Source organism: Cervus canadensis, chromosome 32, assembly GCF_019320065.1.
Source record: "Cervus canadensis isolate Bull #8, Minnesota chromosome 32, ASM1932006v1, whole genome shotgun sequence".
NCBI lineage: Eukaryota > Metazoa > Chordata > Mammalia > Artiodactyla > Cervidae > Cervus > Cervus canadensis.
This window is the reverse complement of record NC_057417.1, coordinates 7470884-7489788: the sequence shown is the minus strand read 5'-3', so window position 1 is coordinate 7489788 and position 18905 is coordinate 7470884. Positions and strand designations below refer to the sequence as shown.

General features: G+C 44.0%; 1 long non-coding RNA gene across 1 annotated transcript; it reads right to left on the bottom strand.

Annotated features, from left to right (window-relative positions):
• Positions 1–2340: 2340 nt before the first annotated feature.
• On the bottom strand, positions 2341–12330 carry LOC122432770. Its single transcript, XR_006266957.1, has 3 exons — positions 12236–12330; positions 10919–10922; positions 2341–2368 (listed from the first exon to the last, which is right to left on the bottom strand). It is a non-coding gene; the product is annotated as an uncharacterized LOC122432770 (long non-coding RNA).
• Positions 12331–18905: the final 6575 nt, after the last annotated feature.

Genomic DNA, 18905 nt, shown 5'->3' with positions numbered 1-18905 from the left:
AACCTTGTGCCCCTATTAGGAAGTTGTTATTGCTGTTGTGGTTTAGTGGCTAAATCATGTCCTGACTGTTTGCAACCCCATGGACTGTAGCCTGCCAGGCTCTTCTGTCCATGGGATTCTCCAGGAAAGAGAACTAGAGTGGGTAGCCATTCCCTTCTCCAAGGAATCTTCCTGACCCAGGACTGAACCCTTGTCTCCTGTATTGGCAGGCGGATTCTGCTAGGAAGATACACCCACATTTTCATGCAGCTCTTGCCTACGTAGGCATGGGGGCAAGTCTGAAGAAGCACATCGTATATGGCAGTCAGAGCCATCCCCGGGCATAAAGGGGGAGGCCCTGGAGGAGGCAGGAACTGAGCCCCAGAGGCCCGCATCTGACCACTGAGAAGACATTCCACTCTGCCCCCTTGTCAATCTCTCCTTGGGGATGACTTTGTTTCAAGGTGGCTGTCTAGAGAGCTGGGCAAGCTTTCGGCTTGGCTGCCCAAACTCAACGTAAAACAAAGCCCATCTTCGTGCTCCAGCTTAATGGGAAGAGTGAGCCATCTGTGGGTGTTCCTTCTAGTTCATTTGCTGCATTGGCAAGTATTAAACAGCACCGTAAAGATCCAGAGGAATTATGGAAATGGGCATTAGCATTAAAATCAGAGTACAATTAGAACATTTCACTGCGTAATTGTTTGGCAGGGCCTGCGAGGAAGCGAAGGATTTCCAGCGCTGTGATTTATTGCTCACAGGTCTGACTTTTCAGAAGCCCCTGGGCCAGGCACACATTTTGGGGGTGGCGCCCCTGACACGAGAATACACTTGGACCCTGGTTAGAAATTTACACCGTCTTTGTCTGACTCCTGGCAAACCTTCTTTGGAGCGGGTGCATTGGCTTTGCAAAGGTTGACCAGAGCTCCATCCAGACGCGGTGAACACACAGGGACATGGGAGAAACCTTGCCGCCAGGCCCCCGTGTCTTTGTCAGAGAAAGTGTTCTATGTCTGCTAGTAATTAGCACTACGACAGGCGTCAGAGAAAATGGCTAATCGCTGACATGGCCCACAGTGCTTTGTAAGTAAACACCATATTGCAATAGACACGCAATTAATTACCCAACACTCCAATTAAACATGTTCAAAATGAAAACGGGGGTGGGGAGAAGGTATCGGAGCCACACTGCCAACATCCTCCCTATTTTTTTTTTCCTCTAAGAAATAATAAATGACTCCACCACTCCTGAATGTCACCAAGCTGTTTCCCAGCATCCCTTGGCTCCAGGCCCGAGGCTGCCACTGTTTCTGGGAAGTTCTGAGTTGCTGGACCAGAAGCTTCTTAAATATATTCCAGACCCGATGTCTCCTTTGGCTCCTGTAGCATCTATTATGGGAGGCCTTGCTCATATTCATTCTCCCCAGGTCGCAGCTTCATGACCCAGCTTCTGCAGATTTTGGCGGCACGTCACTCACAGCTATATCCTCCCCTGAAAAATGACCTTGACCGGCTGGAATCCCCACCTTGAGGATGCTAAGAGAACAGCAAGATTTTCCACCAGAGTGATGCTCACCCGATGCCTGAGGGATGTGTGAGTCCAGTGCCCAGCCTCCTTTGCTGGTGCTGGGAAAACTCGGGATACAACCCACGTTCCAGAGATCCTCCTGGGGTCGGGTGGTGGTCCACTCTTTTTCTAATCTTTTGCCTTGCCCTGTTCTTCCCTTGCTCTTTTGGAAGTTTCTCTGCATTCCTTCACTCAATAAGTCACTTGCCGGGACTTCCCGGGTGGTTAAGAATCTGCCTTGCAAAGCAGGGGACACAGGTTTGATCCCTGGTCAGGGAACTAAGATCCCACGTGCTTCAGGGCACCTAAGCCTACTTGCCACAACTAGAGGACCCACGTGCCACAACGAGTGAGCCCAGGTGCCACTGCTGGAGAATCTGTGTACCGCGATGAAAGATCCTGCGTGAGGCAATGAAGATCCCACATGCTGAAACTGAGACCCAACACAGTCAAATAAATAAATATTGTAAAACATTTGTTGTTCTTATTCAGACACTAAGTCATGTCTGACCATTTGCAACCCCACAGGCTGCAGCATGCCAGGCTTTCTAGTCCTTCCCTTTCTCCTGGAGTTTGCTTAAACTCATGTCCATTGAGACAGTGATGCTATCTAGCCATCTCTTCTTCTATTGCCCCCTTCTCATCTTGCCCTCAATCTTTCCCGGCATCGGGATCTTTCCCAATGAGTTGCCTCTTTGCATCTGGTGGCCAAAGTATTTTAAAATACACACATTAAAAATAAAAACTCACTTGCCCAGGGAGAAAGTGAAGTGAAGTGAAATCTCTCAGTCATGTCTGACTCTTTGCAACCCCATGGACTGTAGTCTATCAGGCTCCTCCATCCATGGGATTTTCCAGGCAAGAATACTGGAGTGGGTTGCCCAGGGAAAAAAGGGAACCCTAAATAAGATGACTATCATATATATGAGGTATGAACTAAGTATGGTAGACTTTTTCATTTTGCTCAGCTTTTCATCGAGGTGGACACCCCAAACGTGCAACAGAAAGTGATACAAGAAGTTTCAGAGGGAAAGAAAAATACTAAAGTTGGCTGAAGACTGGAACTCCACATCTGGGGATGTAGCGGTCAGCTCAACCCAGCAAGTATTCAGTGCTTCAGGCAAGTCAAGACAGGCATGTAAGAAGCAGGCATCCGAAATGTAGTTTCTGCCCCTGACAGAGTCAATTGTCTTAAGGTAGACAGACACGCAAAGAAATAGGATGATACCAATATTTATTGAGCATCTGAAAAAAGCGAAAGTGTTAGTCACTCACTCATGTCTGATTCTTTGTAACCCCATGCACCATAGCCTGTCAGGCTCCTCTGCTCATGGAATTCTCCAGGCAAGAATACTGGAGTGGGTTGCCATTCCCTTTTCCAGGGGATATTCCCAAACCAGGGATCGAACCCCGGTCTCTTGCATTGCAGGCAGATTCTTTCCCATCTGAGTCACCAGTGAAGCCCATTGAGCATCTACTATGTGCCAAATATTATTAATGCACAATATTTGTAAGACATTATTGAATTTAATTCTTCTGAGAAGGTTCTGGAGTGATGTATATGATCACCATTTTGCAAATGGAAAAAAAAAAAGTGAGGTTTACAGAGGTTAAGCCACTCTGCCAATGCCACTCAACTAGCAACTGTTGGGAATGTGGCAATCAAGAGCCCTGGCAGGTTTATTAACAAGGGAATGATGAGATTAGATGAGGCACAGAGAGGCTACAGGAGAGAAAAGATGGCCTTGCAGCTCTGAGTCCCATGACCAAGATAGCAGACCCAGAAGAGGACAGAGCGTTTCACTGTGTAATATCCAAACTGGCTTACACCCCTGATAAGCCAAAGACATTGGCAAAGCTCATCTGCTTCGCTTTCAGTCTCGTTGCTTCTACTGGGAAAACTAATAACATAACAAATGAAACTATTGTTCAGTTTCATTAAAAATAAATCTGATAAGATGGGCAGAATTGAATTAACCAATCTCAATAGAGTTCTCATTATTGGAGCAAACGGAATATTCTCTCTAATAGAATAAGTCCTGGTTCATTTTGGCTGGTCTGAGGCAGCTCCTTGCTGTCGATTTGATTTCCAGCCTTTGGCGCGAGATGTGCTCACACTAATGTTAGTATTATCAGGTCAGTGTAATTGATCAGCATACTAGATCTGGCAAGGGCTCTGGAAGGATCAACGTGACAGATGCAAGGGCCTCGGTTACCCTTGGCAGACGAAAACTGTCCTCCCTTCCAAGGAAGTCAGATTTAGGGCCCGAGAGCTCGCTCGAGAGAAATGGCCCTTGTTCCACCCAGGGTGAGGTTGGGCTCAGATCCTGTGATGAGCTGCTCTTGGAGTCAGAGACGGAGAAAACAGACACTCGCAATGGCCGCTTGTTTTGGCTGGCTCTAACTGAAGTCAGCGCCAGCAATATTTCTATTCCTTTGTACTGGCTGAAGTTCAAAGGCTCAAGATTGAATAGCAAAGAGGAGCATGCAGGTATTTTTGTGGATACACACAAAGACACATACACATTTATGTCATTTTCTCAAAATATGGGATCTGATACAGTGTATGAATAAACACAGAAACATAAGATGGAAAAGTTGATGAAATCGAGATCAGATAGAGAACAAGAGAGAAATAATTTTGACTGATTAATAAAATATAGCTCCAACTGTGTAGCTGAATCACTTTTTAGAGGTAGACTGTAAATTTTGCTCTAAACCTGCTGGTGAACATGGAAATATTAATGCAGGCATGCATACACACACATGCTTATATATAATCAGTTCATGATTTATATAATTCACTGGATGAACCAAGAGCGCTGTTAGGAGAAACAGTTTCTTTTGGTCCTAGTGACTGAGAGCATTTTAAAAAAATTATGCATGCTGGGACTTCCCTGGTGGTCCTGTGGCTAAGAATCTGCACACCCATTTCAGGGGGAGGAGGGCCAGGTTGGAACCGTGGTCAGGGAACTAGATCCTGCATGCCACAACTAAAAAGTCCTGCATGCCACAACAAAGACCTGGTGCAGCCAAATAAATAAATAACTGCATATGTATTTTTTAAATTGTTCATGCTTATCAAGAGGAAACTGAATTAAAGTGTGAATGAATGAATGAATAAACAATTGATGTGTCATAGATGGCAAAGCCATTAAAAGTCATCCTTGTAATGACACGAAATTTAATGTCACATAATCTGTAAAAATCTTGAATCACTATGCTATACACTTGAAACTAATATAATACTGCGAATCAACTACACTTCAATAAAAATGACTCTGGTCCAAGTCTCCTCCTTCCCTAGCCTCCGACAATTCCAATGCTTGGACGCCTCCTCTTAACTCACCCTCTGCCAGTAGGGAACCAATGATAGAGCACTCACTGCTTTCCAAGGCAGAATATGCTCTGAAGTTCTGTTTACAGAGGTGCATTTCTGTCATCACAGCAACACAGTTGGACGGGTCTGTGTGTCCCAGGTGGCGCTAGTGGTGAAGAATCTGCCTGCCAATGCAGGAGACATAAGGGATGCAGGTTCTTAATTTTGACAATTTAGTCCCAGACAGCCAAGAGGGTAGTTTCCCCTTGATGTTTCTTCTAATAATTACAAAAGAAAAGAGACAAAACCATCTGGGTCAATGGGATCCAACAGTGCCTCTCCTCTAATTTTTGTTTTTTAAACATGAAAAAGAAAAAAATACACACCTCTGTTTGGTTATTAAAAGATTAAACTTAAGTCTTCCATGCTTATTAAAAGATTAAACTTAAGTCTTCCATGCATGATCCCTAAATAAGGAAATAAATTTTGGCTACATTGTGATAGAGTGTTGGCAAGTCATGGAGACAATTGAAAAGACTTCAGTTTTCAGTTTTTTTCCCTATTAGGACTCCTCGGTGTTTCAGATTTTTGAGTTGAGATGTTTGCAGCGTGGTGAAGATCCATACAAGGAACTAGGAATAAACACAGTCATGATGGTGGTATTGATGATAGAGATAACAACTCTAAAGATAATAAAAGCTGATATTTATCAAGCACGGTCTACCAGAGAAAGAGCTCAGTGAGAAACTTTATAGTGCTCTGTGCCCCCTCACCAGCCTTGGGATTGGCCTTACATGATTACCTTCAGTTTGCAGATGAGAAAGCTGATTCACAAAGACGTCAATTAAGTGATTCAAGAGAAAGCTGCTCAGAAGGCTAACATACGGTCCATGGAATTCTCCAGGCCAGAATACTGGAGTGGGTAGCCATTCCCTTCTCCAGGGGATCTTCCCAACCCAGGGATCGAACCCAGGTCTTCCGCATTGCAGGTAGATTCTTTACCAGCTGAGCCACCAAGGAAGCCCCATAAGCCTAACAGGGAAGACTAATGAAACCTCTGCACCAATTTCTGACATCAGACTTGCCCTCAGCTCATTCCAGGACTTTAGACAGGCCACCTCTCCTCTTTGGACTTTGGTTTGTTCCCCATATGTAGTGGCTCTGTAGATATAAAGAATCTGCCTGCAATACAGTAGACTGCCTGTAATGCAGGAGATGTGGGTTCAATCTCTGGGTCAGGAAGATCCCCTGGAGAAGGAAATGGCAATCCAGTCCAGTATTCTTGCCTGGAAAAATCCCATGGACGGAGGAGTCTGGTGGGCTACAGTCCATAGGGTTGCAAAAATCAGACACCACTTAGCGACGAAACCACCACCTCCACCACCACGTGTAAAAAGAAGCGTTTGGGCTACCAGATGGTGAATGTCCCTTCCACCTGCGATAAATAATGATTTAGAGTTTCTTTCAGCTTCTGCGATGCGATTTAAGTGGGCTGTCACCAAGCTTAAATGTTTTCAGTCACCCAGATCCAGAGTACCCGTTAGATGTTAGGAAACAATCCATTATTTTAAAAATTTGGATTCCCTCACCATATGGAAAAGCATATGGGGCGTGGTGCTAGCTTCCAGTACAGGACGTTTTTCCTTTTGAGTCAAGAGAGAAGCCTGGACCTTTGCATGACTTGATGTGAATACAATCAGACCGGGGAGCAACCAATACCCAGGCTGAAGCTACACTTGGAATATTCGCTTTACTAACGCACATCCACACTGGTTTGGGGGTGAGTTTCACAGGCTTTATTTCTGATCTTGAAGTAAACTGTAAATGGGTCACCGGCTCCTAGAAATGAATCACGGACTCTCCCTTGCCCTTGTTCTTTCTTAAATGCACCTCTGTTACTCTCTCACTTGTATGTCTCTGGTTTTGAGAATATGACTTTCAAAGTGGCTGGAAGTAATCACTGCATTCCCCTCACACAGAGAAATCAAAAGCAAATATAAACTGCTCTCTCAGCTTACTTCTAAATCTAAGCAGACCCAAGTGCTGTTAGACAGTGCTTTGTATGCTAAGATGCTATATCTCTTTGAATGGAATAAACAAGGAAAACCTCCAAGTGGTTTGCTGCTGCTAAAGCATTACTAAGCTGGCAAAACTCATAAACTAATATTGCAAAGTAGCCCTTGGCACATGCTATTTTCAGCAATTTGTACTCTCTGTCACTATTTCCTTTTTCATGCCATCTGTAAAGCACACTCTGGCTTTCTTCTCAATAAGAAATTTGTCTTTCTGGAAGGTTGATCAGAAAAAAAAAAAAAAAAACAGAAAGTGCTTGCTGGCTTGGTTAATGACTATAGAAAAATGCTACCTTAGCATCCTGGGAGGGACCATTTTGAGGGTTATACAGGATAGACATGGGAGAGAGATATGAAAAGTAAGGGGGAAAAAATGGAAGCTATCACATGGCAGCTAGGATATACTAAATATTTCTCATCATTAAAAGTGATTTTATTTAAATTCCCACTGCCTGATTAATTAGGAACAAGAGAAGAAATACAGTGTCCTTAAATAAAAATCTGTTTGGTCACTGAGGGATAAACTTCAGCCATACATGCGTGATGCCTGGATGCAAGGGTATGGATCGGGAGACCTGGGCCCATCCACTTACTAGTTCTGTAACAATGGGCAAGTCAATTCCACCATTGTTTGGTCTTGGTGTCATCAAGTCAGATAATCAGGAAGGACCTTCCCAATTCTGAAATGCATTGGTTTGTCAAAAGGAACATTGATTTGTTCCTGTGTTCAGCATTTATATATATTGAGCTTCTACTATGGGCTGGGTACTGCAAAAGAGATTTCCAATATCATGAAGCTTATGTTCAACTAGAGGAGAGAGCCAATTAATGGCTCAGCAAATAACAGAACAAGAAGGCTTTAGGTGGGAGTAAGGGCCATGAAGGGTCATAACTCTATGATTGGATAGAAATCATATAGAAATTAATTGGCATGAGAAAGGGTGGAGGTTAGGCTTGCAATACCTAACTACCAAGAGAGGTGTTTTTTACAGGGCTGGTAGTACCGCCTATTGAGACTTTGGAATTTTGCAAGTGAGTTCATTATTTTATAGTGTAGTTGTGCTAGGCAACTGACACATTGCAATACAAATTATTTTACTATGAATTATGTTTTTACTCTCTTTTATATCTCAGGTTTCGCAAGTGGCACCGTGGTAAAGAATCCACCTCCCAGTTCAGGAGACATGGGTTTGATCCCTGGGTCAGGAAGATCCCCTGGAGGAGGAAATGGCAACTCACTGCAGTATTCTTGCCTAGAAAATCCTATGGACTGGGGAGCCTGGCAGGCCACAGTCCATGGGGTTGCAAGATTTGGACATGACTGAGCACACATGCAAGGTATTAGATCTTGAGAATTTATGGTATCCAAAATTGTGTGGGTGTATCTATTACTTATGACTTGCACTTCAGTCTCATAAAACAGAAGTCAGACATAATTTTTAATAAGAGGGGGCACTGAATTTGATAAGATTAAAAACCACTGATCTAAAACTCTCATAACCAGAACCCTAATGTACTTGGCATTGCTGTGCAGTGATCTAATTTTAGGCAAACGTGATGAATCATTAGGAAATATTAGTAAGTTTCTACACGGAATGATGGGCACAGATTTCAAGCAGCAATTTTAAGATTTTTAAAATCAATGAATTCATTGGGTCACAGCTAAACTTTAGTTGGTAGCCTAAGTTACACACTAAGTTAATCTTACGAAAAATGAAAGGAGGACGTTTGGTACTTGATCTGAAAGTCAGAACAGGGACATCCCTGGTGGACCAGTGGCTCAGAATCCATCTTGCAATGCAGGGGATGCAGGTTTGACCCCTGGTTGGGGAACTAAGATCCCGCTTGCTGCAGGACAACTAAGCTGGCGAGCCACAACTACGGAGCCCAAGCACCTCAACCTGAGAGACCAGGCACCAAAATGAAAGATCCCGCATGCTGCAACCAACACCCGACACATCCAAATACACAGATAATTATTTTTTAAGTGAAAGAACATATTAACTTGGACAGAAATAGAAATAAGTTTCAGATAGGAACAGCTCTCTCACCAGTTCCTGCATCTTCTGGCTTGTGGATATGGACTCACTGGCTGTCTAAAAATAACCTCCTATATGCTAAGGAAGAATATTCCCTGTATTTGAGGGGCTACTTCTATTACTCTAATGAGGTTTGAGTTAGTATGAGTCGCTCAGTTGTGTCTGACTCTTTGCGACCCCATGGACTGCAGGCTCCTCTGCCCATTGGATTCTCCAGGCAAGAATACTGGAGAGGGTTGCCATGGCCTCCTCCAGGGATCTTCCCAACTTAGGGATTGAAGCCAGGTCTCCTGCATTGCAGGAAGAACCTTTACTCTCCGAGCCACCAGGGAAGCCCCAGTAGGATTTGAGAACCACCAGGAATAGCCACTCTTCCCTGCACAGTTGGCTTGCACACGAGCTTGAATCAACCAGGACTGATCAGACTCACTCTCCAAGAGTTTTCAAAGGAGACAAAGAAACAAATTAAGCATTTTTCCAGGAGTTGTGGTGGTGGGGGGAGTCCCAAGTTTCAGGAACCATTGACAACATTTTTTTCTGCATAATAAGAGGACACCTATTTGAAAGGAAAGATTGAACATGATATACAGAGAGAGGCCTTCATTCTCATTAACTTAATCAATGACACTCTTCATTCTCTTATATACTAGATGAGCCAACTCATTGGAAAAGACCCTGATGCTGGGAAAGATTGAGGCCAGGAGAAGAAGGGGGTGACAGAGGATGAGATGGTTGGATAGCATCACCAAATCAATGGACATGAGACTAGAAATCCAGAGATTGATGAACTGGCATAAGAGATGGAAAAAGTAAAAACCCCTGGTTCCAGCCAATCCCCAGATCCAGCTATTTCCCTGCAGCTATTCAGTACTATCCCAGTAATGTCAATAAGTTGTCTTTTCTTCTAATTTTTTTTCCAGTTGAGTTTCTCTCCCTGTCAAACAAAAGAGCCCTGTTTCATATCATCTACATTTATGGTCCTATCGGGGTTCTGAGGCTTACTGTGTCGACCTGGAGGCAGTTTCTCAAGAAAGTCTTAATGATGTTTACCACAACTACATTTTCTTACAGGAAAATGTGCTTCTTTCTCCGAAGTAGAAACATTTTCAGCAGCAAAGAGAATTTTCTGTGAATTTCTTATTAGACAGGCAGTTCCACTAAGGAAACCTGAGATGCCTTGGGCAAGCTACTTAATCCCTGCCAGGACTTAGTAACTGAGATTTTATTTAAAGCAACAATTACAATACAGTGCGATAATAACACTAACCAACCATGCTTATGCTCACGTTCTATATACTAGCCCATGTTCTAAACAATGAAAATGACTTACGCAGTGTTATGGTCACTGTTTAGGAGGGAGCACCATTAGAGCTCTTTTACAAATAAGGAAACTACGGCAGGTTTAAGAAATATGCCCAGATGGCAAGTAATGGTGTCAGGTTTTGCAACCAGATTCCAGAAACTGGGTGAATTCCTGCAGTCGGTTGTCTTGGGGGAAAAGAATAGGGAGCCATGGAAGTATAAGATAAGGAACAGCTTGGGAGGCAAAATTACTGGAAGAGGCAACTAGGTTGAGTTTCTCTGGATGGTTAAGAATTAAGTGGGTGGGCAGAGGCTGGGTAGAGGAAAGCTACCGAGAATGACTCATGGACTGAGCTGGATGAGATATGACTGGTAAGGAATGGAGTTGGAGGAATAAGCAGGACCCTGGCTGCAAAGAGCTTTGCATTCCACTCTCCTAGGTGTCCCTTCTGCCATTCATTCCAGTGCCTCTGTCTATGGTTCTGATAATGAGCTTCAGTGTTGCTAATCATTTTCTCAGCACCTTGGACCTAGAGGGTATTTGACTAACCTCCCCCTACACACACAATGGACTTCGTTGTGCATCTCTGCCTTCTTTGCATGGCTGACTACTTGCTGAAAAAACACCATTCCTTACAAAAACCCAACTGAGAAAAACAAGGGCAGTTCCAAGATGTCAAATGATATTGTCATGGGTCTCGCTTGCCATCCTTTCTCTTGGCTTCATCCCAGTGGTTCATTTCCAGGCTCTGATAAGGGCCATTCTCTGGGGCTCCCTTGGTGCCTGGCTAGCTTGGCCCATCCATTCACCCAGGCATCATTCTACAAACACTGAGTAAACATCTATTGTGATGTGAATGCTGGAAAATTTGAGGACACAGAGGCAAGCAAAATGCAACCCTTGCTCTCAAGGTAGCTCATTGTCTAAAGGGAAAGAGAGAGCCAAGAACATTATCAATGAACAGCAGGAGACAAGGGGCTGTGGGAGCAGGGAAGATACTCATTGATTTCATCAAGGAAAAGGTACTGAGGAAGCTTTGGTTCCAATTAATGTTACAGCCTCTTCCCTTCAAACTTACTTTTTTTTTAATACTCTGTGGTGCTGAGGCTGGGAAACCCACATTTCTGCTCTGCCAAGTGGTTGCTGCTTTGGCTCTGAAAATGGGGCGCCCCGGGGAGCCTGCAAAGCTGGAGAAGGGAGAAGGGACTTGGTCTTGCCTTTCAGGTCACCACTGATTTTCTCTTTCCTTTCTGTTTCTATCAGCGTCCTCCCAGCCTGGCTCCTGCACTCTGGCTGGACCAGCGATTGATTCCACTTTTCAGATTCTCCAAGACTCACAGAACCAGCCTGATTATACCCGCTCAGAGACACAAGCCCCAGTTGGCCAGCCTATCCCCTCCTCAGACAAGAGTGACGCCCCCCTCCTCTGAGCTCAGAGACTTCATCCCAGCCAAGCAGCACACTCAGACAGCCGTGGGTATCCGGGCTTGGCAGGACTCCTCCTCTCAGCCTTTAAATTTTAATAATCCCAACCTCTTCCCTTTGTTCCCCCAGCCCGAGGGGTGGTAGCTACGTTCCACCTGTGGTACCTCAGTGTTCTTTTTGCTTTTTTAGTTCGATACCTAGTTAATAATTCTTTATATTAAGTCTTTCCTGTTAAAAGAACTAGTGTGAATTCTGTCTCCTGGCCAGACCCTACCATACAGCTTCCAAAGGAAGTTTGGCTTACTAGAGTTCTAAAGGATACAGAGGTACCTATAAACAAGGAGAAAGGCTTAAACCAACATTTTTAAAGGAGAGAAGGAAGATAGTATGTACAGCTAGGACATTGTTTGACTCCAGAAGGATTGTTTCCCACAATTTGTTTTTCAACAAAGGATTGTTATTTACCACAAAACTTAGAGAACTTCTCATGCCTAGTTGTGTCGACTCTTAGCGATCCGATGGGATGCAGTCCACCAGGCTCCTCTGTCCATGAGGTTCTCCAGGCAAGAATACTGGAGTGCGTTGCCATTGCTTCCTCCAGGGGATCTTCCCGACCCAGGGATCGAACTGAGACTCCTGCATCTTTTGCGTTGGCAAGCAAATTCTTTACCACTGAGCTTCCTGGATTTCTCCAAATTGATCATACTGCCTTCTAATAGCAAAGGCTTCCCAGACTTCTTACATATGGCACATGAGAAAAATGATCTGTGTATGCATATGTTGTTGCTGTTGTTCGGTCATATCTGATTTTTTGTGACCCCATGGACCGCAGCACACAAGGCTCCCTGGTCCTTCACTGTCTCCGGGACTTTGCTCAGACTTATGTCCACTGAGTCAGTGATGCTATCCAACCATCTCATCCTCTGCTACCCTCTTCTCCTATTGCCTTCAACCTTTCCCATACCAGGGTCTTTTCCAACGAGTCAGCTCTTCATACACTAGGATAAATGGATGAAGTTGCTTTTATCCTGAGGTGACTTGGCCCGAGGGCTCTGATGTCCCCAAGTCACATCGCTTTGCCTCAAAGGGATTACTACCAGCACCCTGGATGGAAAATTTTATCTCATTGCAAGCAGAGGGTGGCAGATACTCCGGGAGATAGTGAGGGACAGGGAGGCCTGGCATAGTGCAGTCCATGGGGTTGCAAAGAGTTGGACATGACTTAGCAACTAAACAAGAAGCAGTGTGTATGTGTGTCTCCCTGATCACTTCAAGGATAGGACAACTTCGTGGTCTTAGAAGCATAGACTGTGAATCTCAAAAAAGACCTTATGGATGATTCCATCCATGGTCCCCCCTAAAGAGAAATGTAGGTTCGTAAGAGAAAAAGGGTGTGCTCAGAGTTACAAGTCACCAAGTTTGTGATCCTTCGTGATGGTAACCCTAGAAAACTAACATAGCTATAAGTTAAGAATCAAAACAACCACATAAAAATTGAAAATAACAAGTACTGATGAGGTTGGGGATAAATTGAAACCCTTGCTAGTGGGAATGTAGAATGATACAACTGTGGTGGAAACCAGTTTAGCAATTACTCAGCAGGTGAAACAGAATTCCCATGCGTGCCTCCATGCCAAGTCATTTCAGTTGTGTCTGACTTTGTAATCACATGGACTGTAGCCTGCCAAGCTTCACTGCCCATAGGATTCTCCAGGGAAGAATACTGGAGTGGGTTGTCATGCCCTCCTCCAGGGGATCTTCCCAACCCAGGCATCAAACCCACATCTCTTATATCTCTTGCATCAGCAGGCGAGTTCTTTACCATTAACACCACCTGGGAAGCCCCAGAATTACCATATGATCCAGGAGTTCCATCCTTAGGTTTATACTCCAAAAAATGGAAAACAGATATTCAAACAAAAATCTATGAACATTTATCTCTGCACATTCATAGTTCACAATCACCAAACGATGGAAACAGTCCAAATGTCCTTCAGTGATGACTGAATAAACAAAATGGGATAAATATGGACAATGGGAGAGTATTTGGGTATAAAAATGAATAAAGTGCTGATCCATGCTACAACATAAAAATCCTAGGACTTCTTGGTGGCTCCGTGGTAAAGAATCTGCCTGCCAATTCAGGAGACATGGGTTCAATCCCTGAGCGAGGAAGATGCCACATGCTGCGGGGCAACTATGCCCATGCACCACAACTATTGAGCCTGTGCTCTAGAAAGCCAGAAGCCATAACTACTGAGACCATGTAAGACAATTACGGAAACCTGAGCACCCTAGAGCCTGTGCTCCGCAACAAAAGAGGATACTGCGATGAGAAGCCCGTGCCCTGCAGCTATAGAAAAGCTCGCCCAGCAATGAAGACCCAGCACCCCAAAAATAAATAAATAATTTTTTTAAAAAAGAGAGAAATAACAAGGTCTGTTTATACATGCTTCTTGCCCCCATATTCCATATCTTTGGTGATAAGGGTGTCATTCTCCCTCCAGATTTGGGGAGGGGACGTTTCACATGAGAGATTTATTACCTGCTTTCAGGGAAACAGAGAGGAGGGTCAGAGTGTAATTCTTGCATCAGCTCTTCTTCAAGTAACTGTAATTCAAAATAACCAATATGCCCTTGAGGCACATTTGGGGGTTGCCTGCCCTGGCTCCCATGGATTGACTTGTATGGATTCAAGTACAGCAGAGTTGATGCGAAAACTCAGGACTATAGAACCTACAACAACACGCAAGAAGCAGGTAGAGGGGAATCAGTGTCGGCAATCGGAAGGGAGCTCAGAAGTCTGGCTGGATGATTCAAGAGAAACCAAAGGCTGGTGGCTTTAGCAGTAAAGAACCCGCCTGTCAATGCAGGAGACCTAAGAGACACAGGTCTGATCCCTGGGTGGAGAAGAATCTCCTGGAGGAAGGCATGGCAACCCTCTCCAGTATTCTTGCCTGGAGAATCCCATGGACAGAGGAGTCTGGCAGGTTGCAGTACAGAGCACTGCAAAGAGTGAGATAGGACTGAAGTGACTTAGCACGCAGCATGCATAGTTGATTTACAAGGTTGTGTTCATTTTAGGTACACAGCAAAGTGATTCAGTTATACATATATATATTATATTTTATATATATACTTTTTTCAGATTTTTTTTTCATTATAAGTTACTACAGGATGTTGAATAGAGTTCACTGTGCTATACAGGAGGCCTTTTTTTTTTTTTTAATACAGTAGGCCTTTTTAAAATTTCTACCTATTTATTTTTCTTTGAGCTGTGCTGGGTCTTTGTGGCTTTGTGAGAGCTTTCTCTAGTTGTCATGCTCTGGCTTCTCGTTGCAGTGGCTTCTCCTGTTGTAGAGCACAGGCTCTCAGGCACTCGGACTCAGTAGTTACAACTCCCAGGTTTAGTTGTTCTGCAGCATGTGGAATCTTCTGGGACCAGGAATAGAACCTGTGTCTTCTGCATTGGCAGGTGGGTTCTTACCCCCACTGTGCCACCAGGGAAGTCCTAGAATATGTCTTTGTTATTTATTTTATATACAGTAGTGTGCATCTGTTCATTCCAAACTCCTAACTTATCCCTAATTCTTAACGAGATGGGAATACCAGACCACCTAACCTGCTTCCTGCAAAACCTGTGTGCAGGTCAATAAGCAACATTTAGAACCAGATATGGAACAATGGACTGGTTCCAAATTGGGAAAGGAGTATGTCAAGGCTGTATATTGTCACCCTGCTTATTTAACTTATATGCAGAGTACATTATGTGAAATGACAAGCTGGATGACTCACAAGCTGGAACCAAGAATGCTGGGAGAAATACCAATAAGCTCAGATAAACAGATGACACCACCCTTATGGCAGAAAGTGAAGAGGAACTAAAGAGCCTCTTGATGAAGGTGAAACAGGAGACAGAAAAAGCTGGCTTAAAACTCAACATTCAAAAAACTAAGATCATGGCATCTGGTCCCATCACTTCATGCCAAATAGATAGGGAAACAATGGAAACAGTGACAGACTTTACTTTCTTGGGCTCCAAAATCATTGCAGATGGTGACTGCAGCCATGAAATTTAAAAAAGACACTTGCTCCTTGAAGAAAAGCTATGACAAACCTAGACAGTGTATTAAAAAGCAGAGACAGTATTTTGCCTATAAAGGTCCACATGGTCAAAGCTATGGTGCTTCCAGTGGTCATGTATGGATGTGAGAGCTGGGCCATAAAGAAGACTGAACGCCAAAGAATTGATGCTTTTGAACTGTGGTGTTGGAGAAGACTCTTGAGAGTCCCTTGGACTGCAAGGAGATCCAACCAGCCCACCCTAAAGATCAGTCCTGAACATTCATTGGAAGGACTGATCCTAAGTTGAAGCTCAAATACTTTGGCCACCTGATGTGAAGAGCTGACTCCTTGGAAAAGACCCTGATGCTGGGAAAGACTAAAGGCAGGAGGAGAAGGTTGGATGAGAATGAGATGGTTGGATGAGAATGAGATGATTGGATGGCATCACTGATTTGATGGACATGAATGTGAGCAAGCTCCGGGAGTTGGTGATGGGCAGGGAAGCCTGGCGTGCTGCAATCCATGGGGTTGCAAAGAGTGGGAGATGACTGAGCGACTGAACAAATTTATCCCTCCCCCCACTTCCCCCAGAAGTTTGTTTTTCTATGTCTGTGAGTCTATTTCTGTTTTATAAATAAGTTCATTTGTATGATTTTTTTAGATTCCCCATGTAAGAGATACCATGTGATATTTGTCTTTCTCTGTCTGACTTACTGCACTTAATATCATCATCTGTAGTCCAACCATGTGGCTGCAAATGGCATTATTTCATTCTTTTTTTTTAATGCCTGAGGCAGTCATTTTTAAAAATAAAAAATAGAGATTAAAAAAAATTTAAAAGTAGACAGTAACCAGCATGTGACTGTGTTCTATTGACATTGGGTGTAAACAATTGTATGAATTCAGGAGTGGGTAGAGCTCTAGGGTACCCACTCGGGGGTCTGGAGGTCAATAGAAATGGGGAGATTGGTTCTCAGAAAATGAAAGCAGAGACTCCTTGAGCCATGTTCCAGGCATATTGGGGTTTTTTTGTTGCTATTGTTCATCTGTTTTTCTAATAACAAAGCAAAAGGCATTTATTTGGATTTTCCCCACTCATATATTTTCAGGAACCACCTGTGGGAAAATTGATTTATAGACTCTTTAGGGCAGAAAACAAAACTAACCCAAAGTCTTAGAGATGATATTGGCTCTTGCCCCTTTGGGGGTTATTTACTGAGGAATGAGCTAACCGAGGAGTGCTGAGAAAGGTCGGTTGAAAACAGTGGAAAAAACACAACTGAACTTGAACTTAGAAAATGGTCCTTGTTAAGCCTTTGCCAGTGACTTGCTCCCTTTCTACTCTCTCTTTTTAATTCTTGTGTGCCTTAATTGCTCAGTCGTATCTAACTCTTTGCCATCCCGTGGACTGTAGCCCGCCAGGCTCCTCTCTCCATGGAGTTCTCCAGGCAAGTATACTACAGTGGGTAGCCATTCCCTTCTCCAAGGGATATTCCAAGCCCAGGGATAGAACCTGGGCTTCCTGCATTGCATGCCTCTTCTTTACTGTCTGAGCCCCTCATACAGAATGAGTCCAAGACTAATATCACTTTCTCACAAAGGTTTCTTGAATCTCCAACCTTATTTCCTGGCTATTTCCCCTTATGGCAAGCAGACTGAAAAAAAAAAAAAAAAGCATGACAGTTGAGTTACATTTTATTCGGGGCAAAATGAGGACTATAGCCCAGGAGACAGCATTTCAGATAGCTCTGAGAAACTGCTCCAAACAGGCAATGGGGAAGGTCAGTTTATATATGATTTTGGTGGAGCAGGAATACATGCAATCAAGCACATATTTTTTGCAGAAGGATTCTGCCGGTCTCGTGAAGGTTGCTGCTAGTCACAAGATGCAGTCTTCACCATGAAGGATTTTAATACTCTTCTAGATATGAGCAGACACAAGAGCTGGGCTCATAAAACCAGCTTCTGAGAATATCTAACTATCTGAAGACCTGTCTTGCTGGGTTTTTCCCAATCTCAGAGTGCCTCATTCCTGATCTCTTCCTTGAACACCTTTCAAGCGGCTGTTGAAGGTCAGAAGCTATAGCAGCACATGATTCAATCCTTGTCAAGGTAGACATGAGCCTTGAGCTCAGTTGCTCAATCATGTCTGACTCTTTGCAGTCCCATGGATTGTAACCTGCCAGGCTCCTCCATCCATGAGATTCTCCAGGTAAGAATACTGGAGTGGATTGCCATTCCCTTCTCCAGGGGATCTTCCTGACCCAGGGATGAACCTGCACCTCTTCTGTCTCTTGCATTGGCTGGCGGATTCTTTACCACTGGTGCCATCTGAGAAGCCCTAAGTGCCCATGGCAAGTGCCAGTTTGTAACTGTAGGCACTTATTGCCATCTATAAACCAAAGGTTTGATAGTTTGCTTACATTTTTCTTAAAAGCTCTTGGAATCCAGTGACTGTGTTTACTTGGACCACCAGTATATCCCCCAGTATATACCACCAGTATATCCATAATATCCCCCACACCTCATGTAGGTCTGATATATATTAGGAGTCTGGTATGTATACATTCATTATCTGTGGTCTTTGGCAACTTAGGTGTCAGGGAGGAAAGCATTTGCCTCTACTCTTTTAGGTTCTTCAAGCTGGTCTAAGACTTAAATTGAGGGGACTTCCCTGGTGGTCCAGTGGTTAAGATAGCATTTCCACTGCAGGGGGTAGGGGTCCGAACCCTGATCAGGGAACTAAGATCCCACATGCTGAGTGGTGAGGCCAAGAAAAAAACCCCAAAAACAATTAAATTGATACAAGACAGAGTTTAACAGGAGAGTTTAATAACATTGCCTACATGGTTGGGGGCTTCCCAGGTGGCACTAGTGGTAAAGAACCTGCCTGACAATGCAGGAGATGGAAGAGACGCAGCTTCAGTCACTGGGTCAGGAAGATCCCCTGGAGGAGGGCATGGCAAGCCACTCCAGTATTCTTGTCTGGAGAATCCCATGGACAGAGGAGCCTGGCGGGCGATAGTCCATGGGGTCGCAAAGAGTCAGACATGACCGAGCATGCACGCACATGTACTGTGCCATACATGGGAGAGACCCAGGAAAATTGAATAATTCACCAAAATGGTGGAAACTCTCA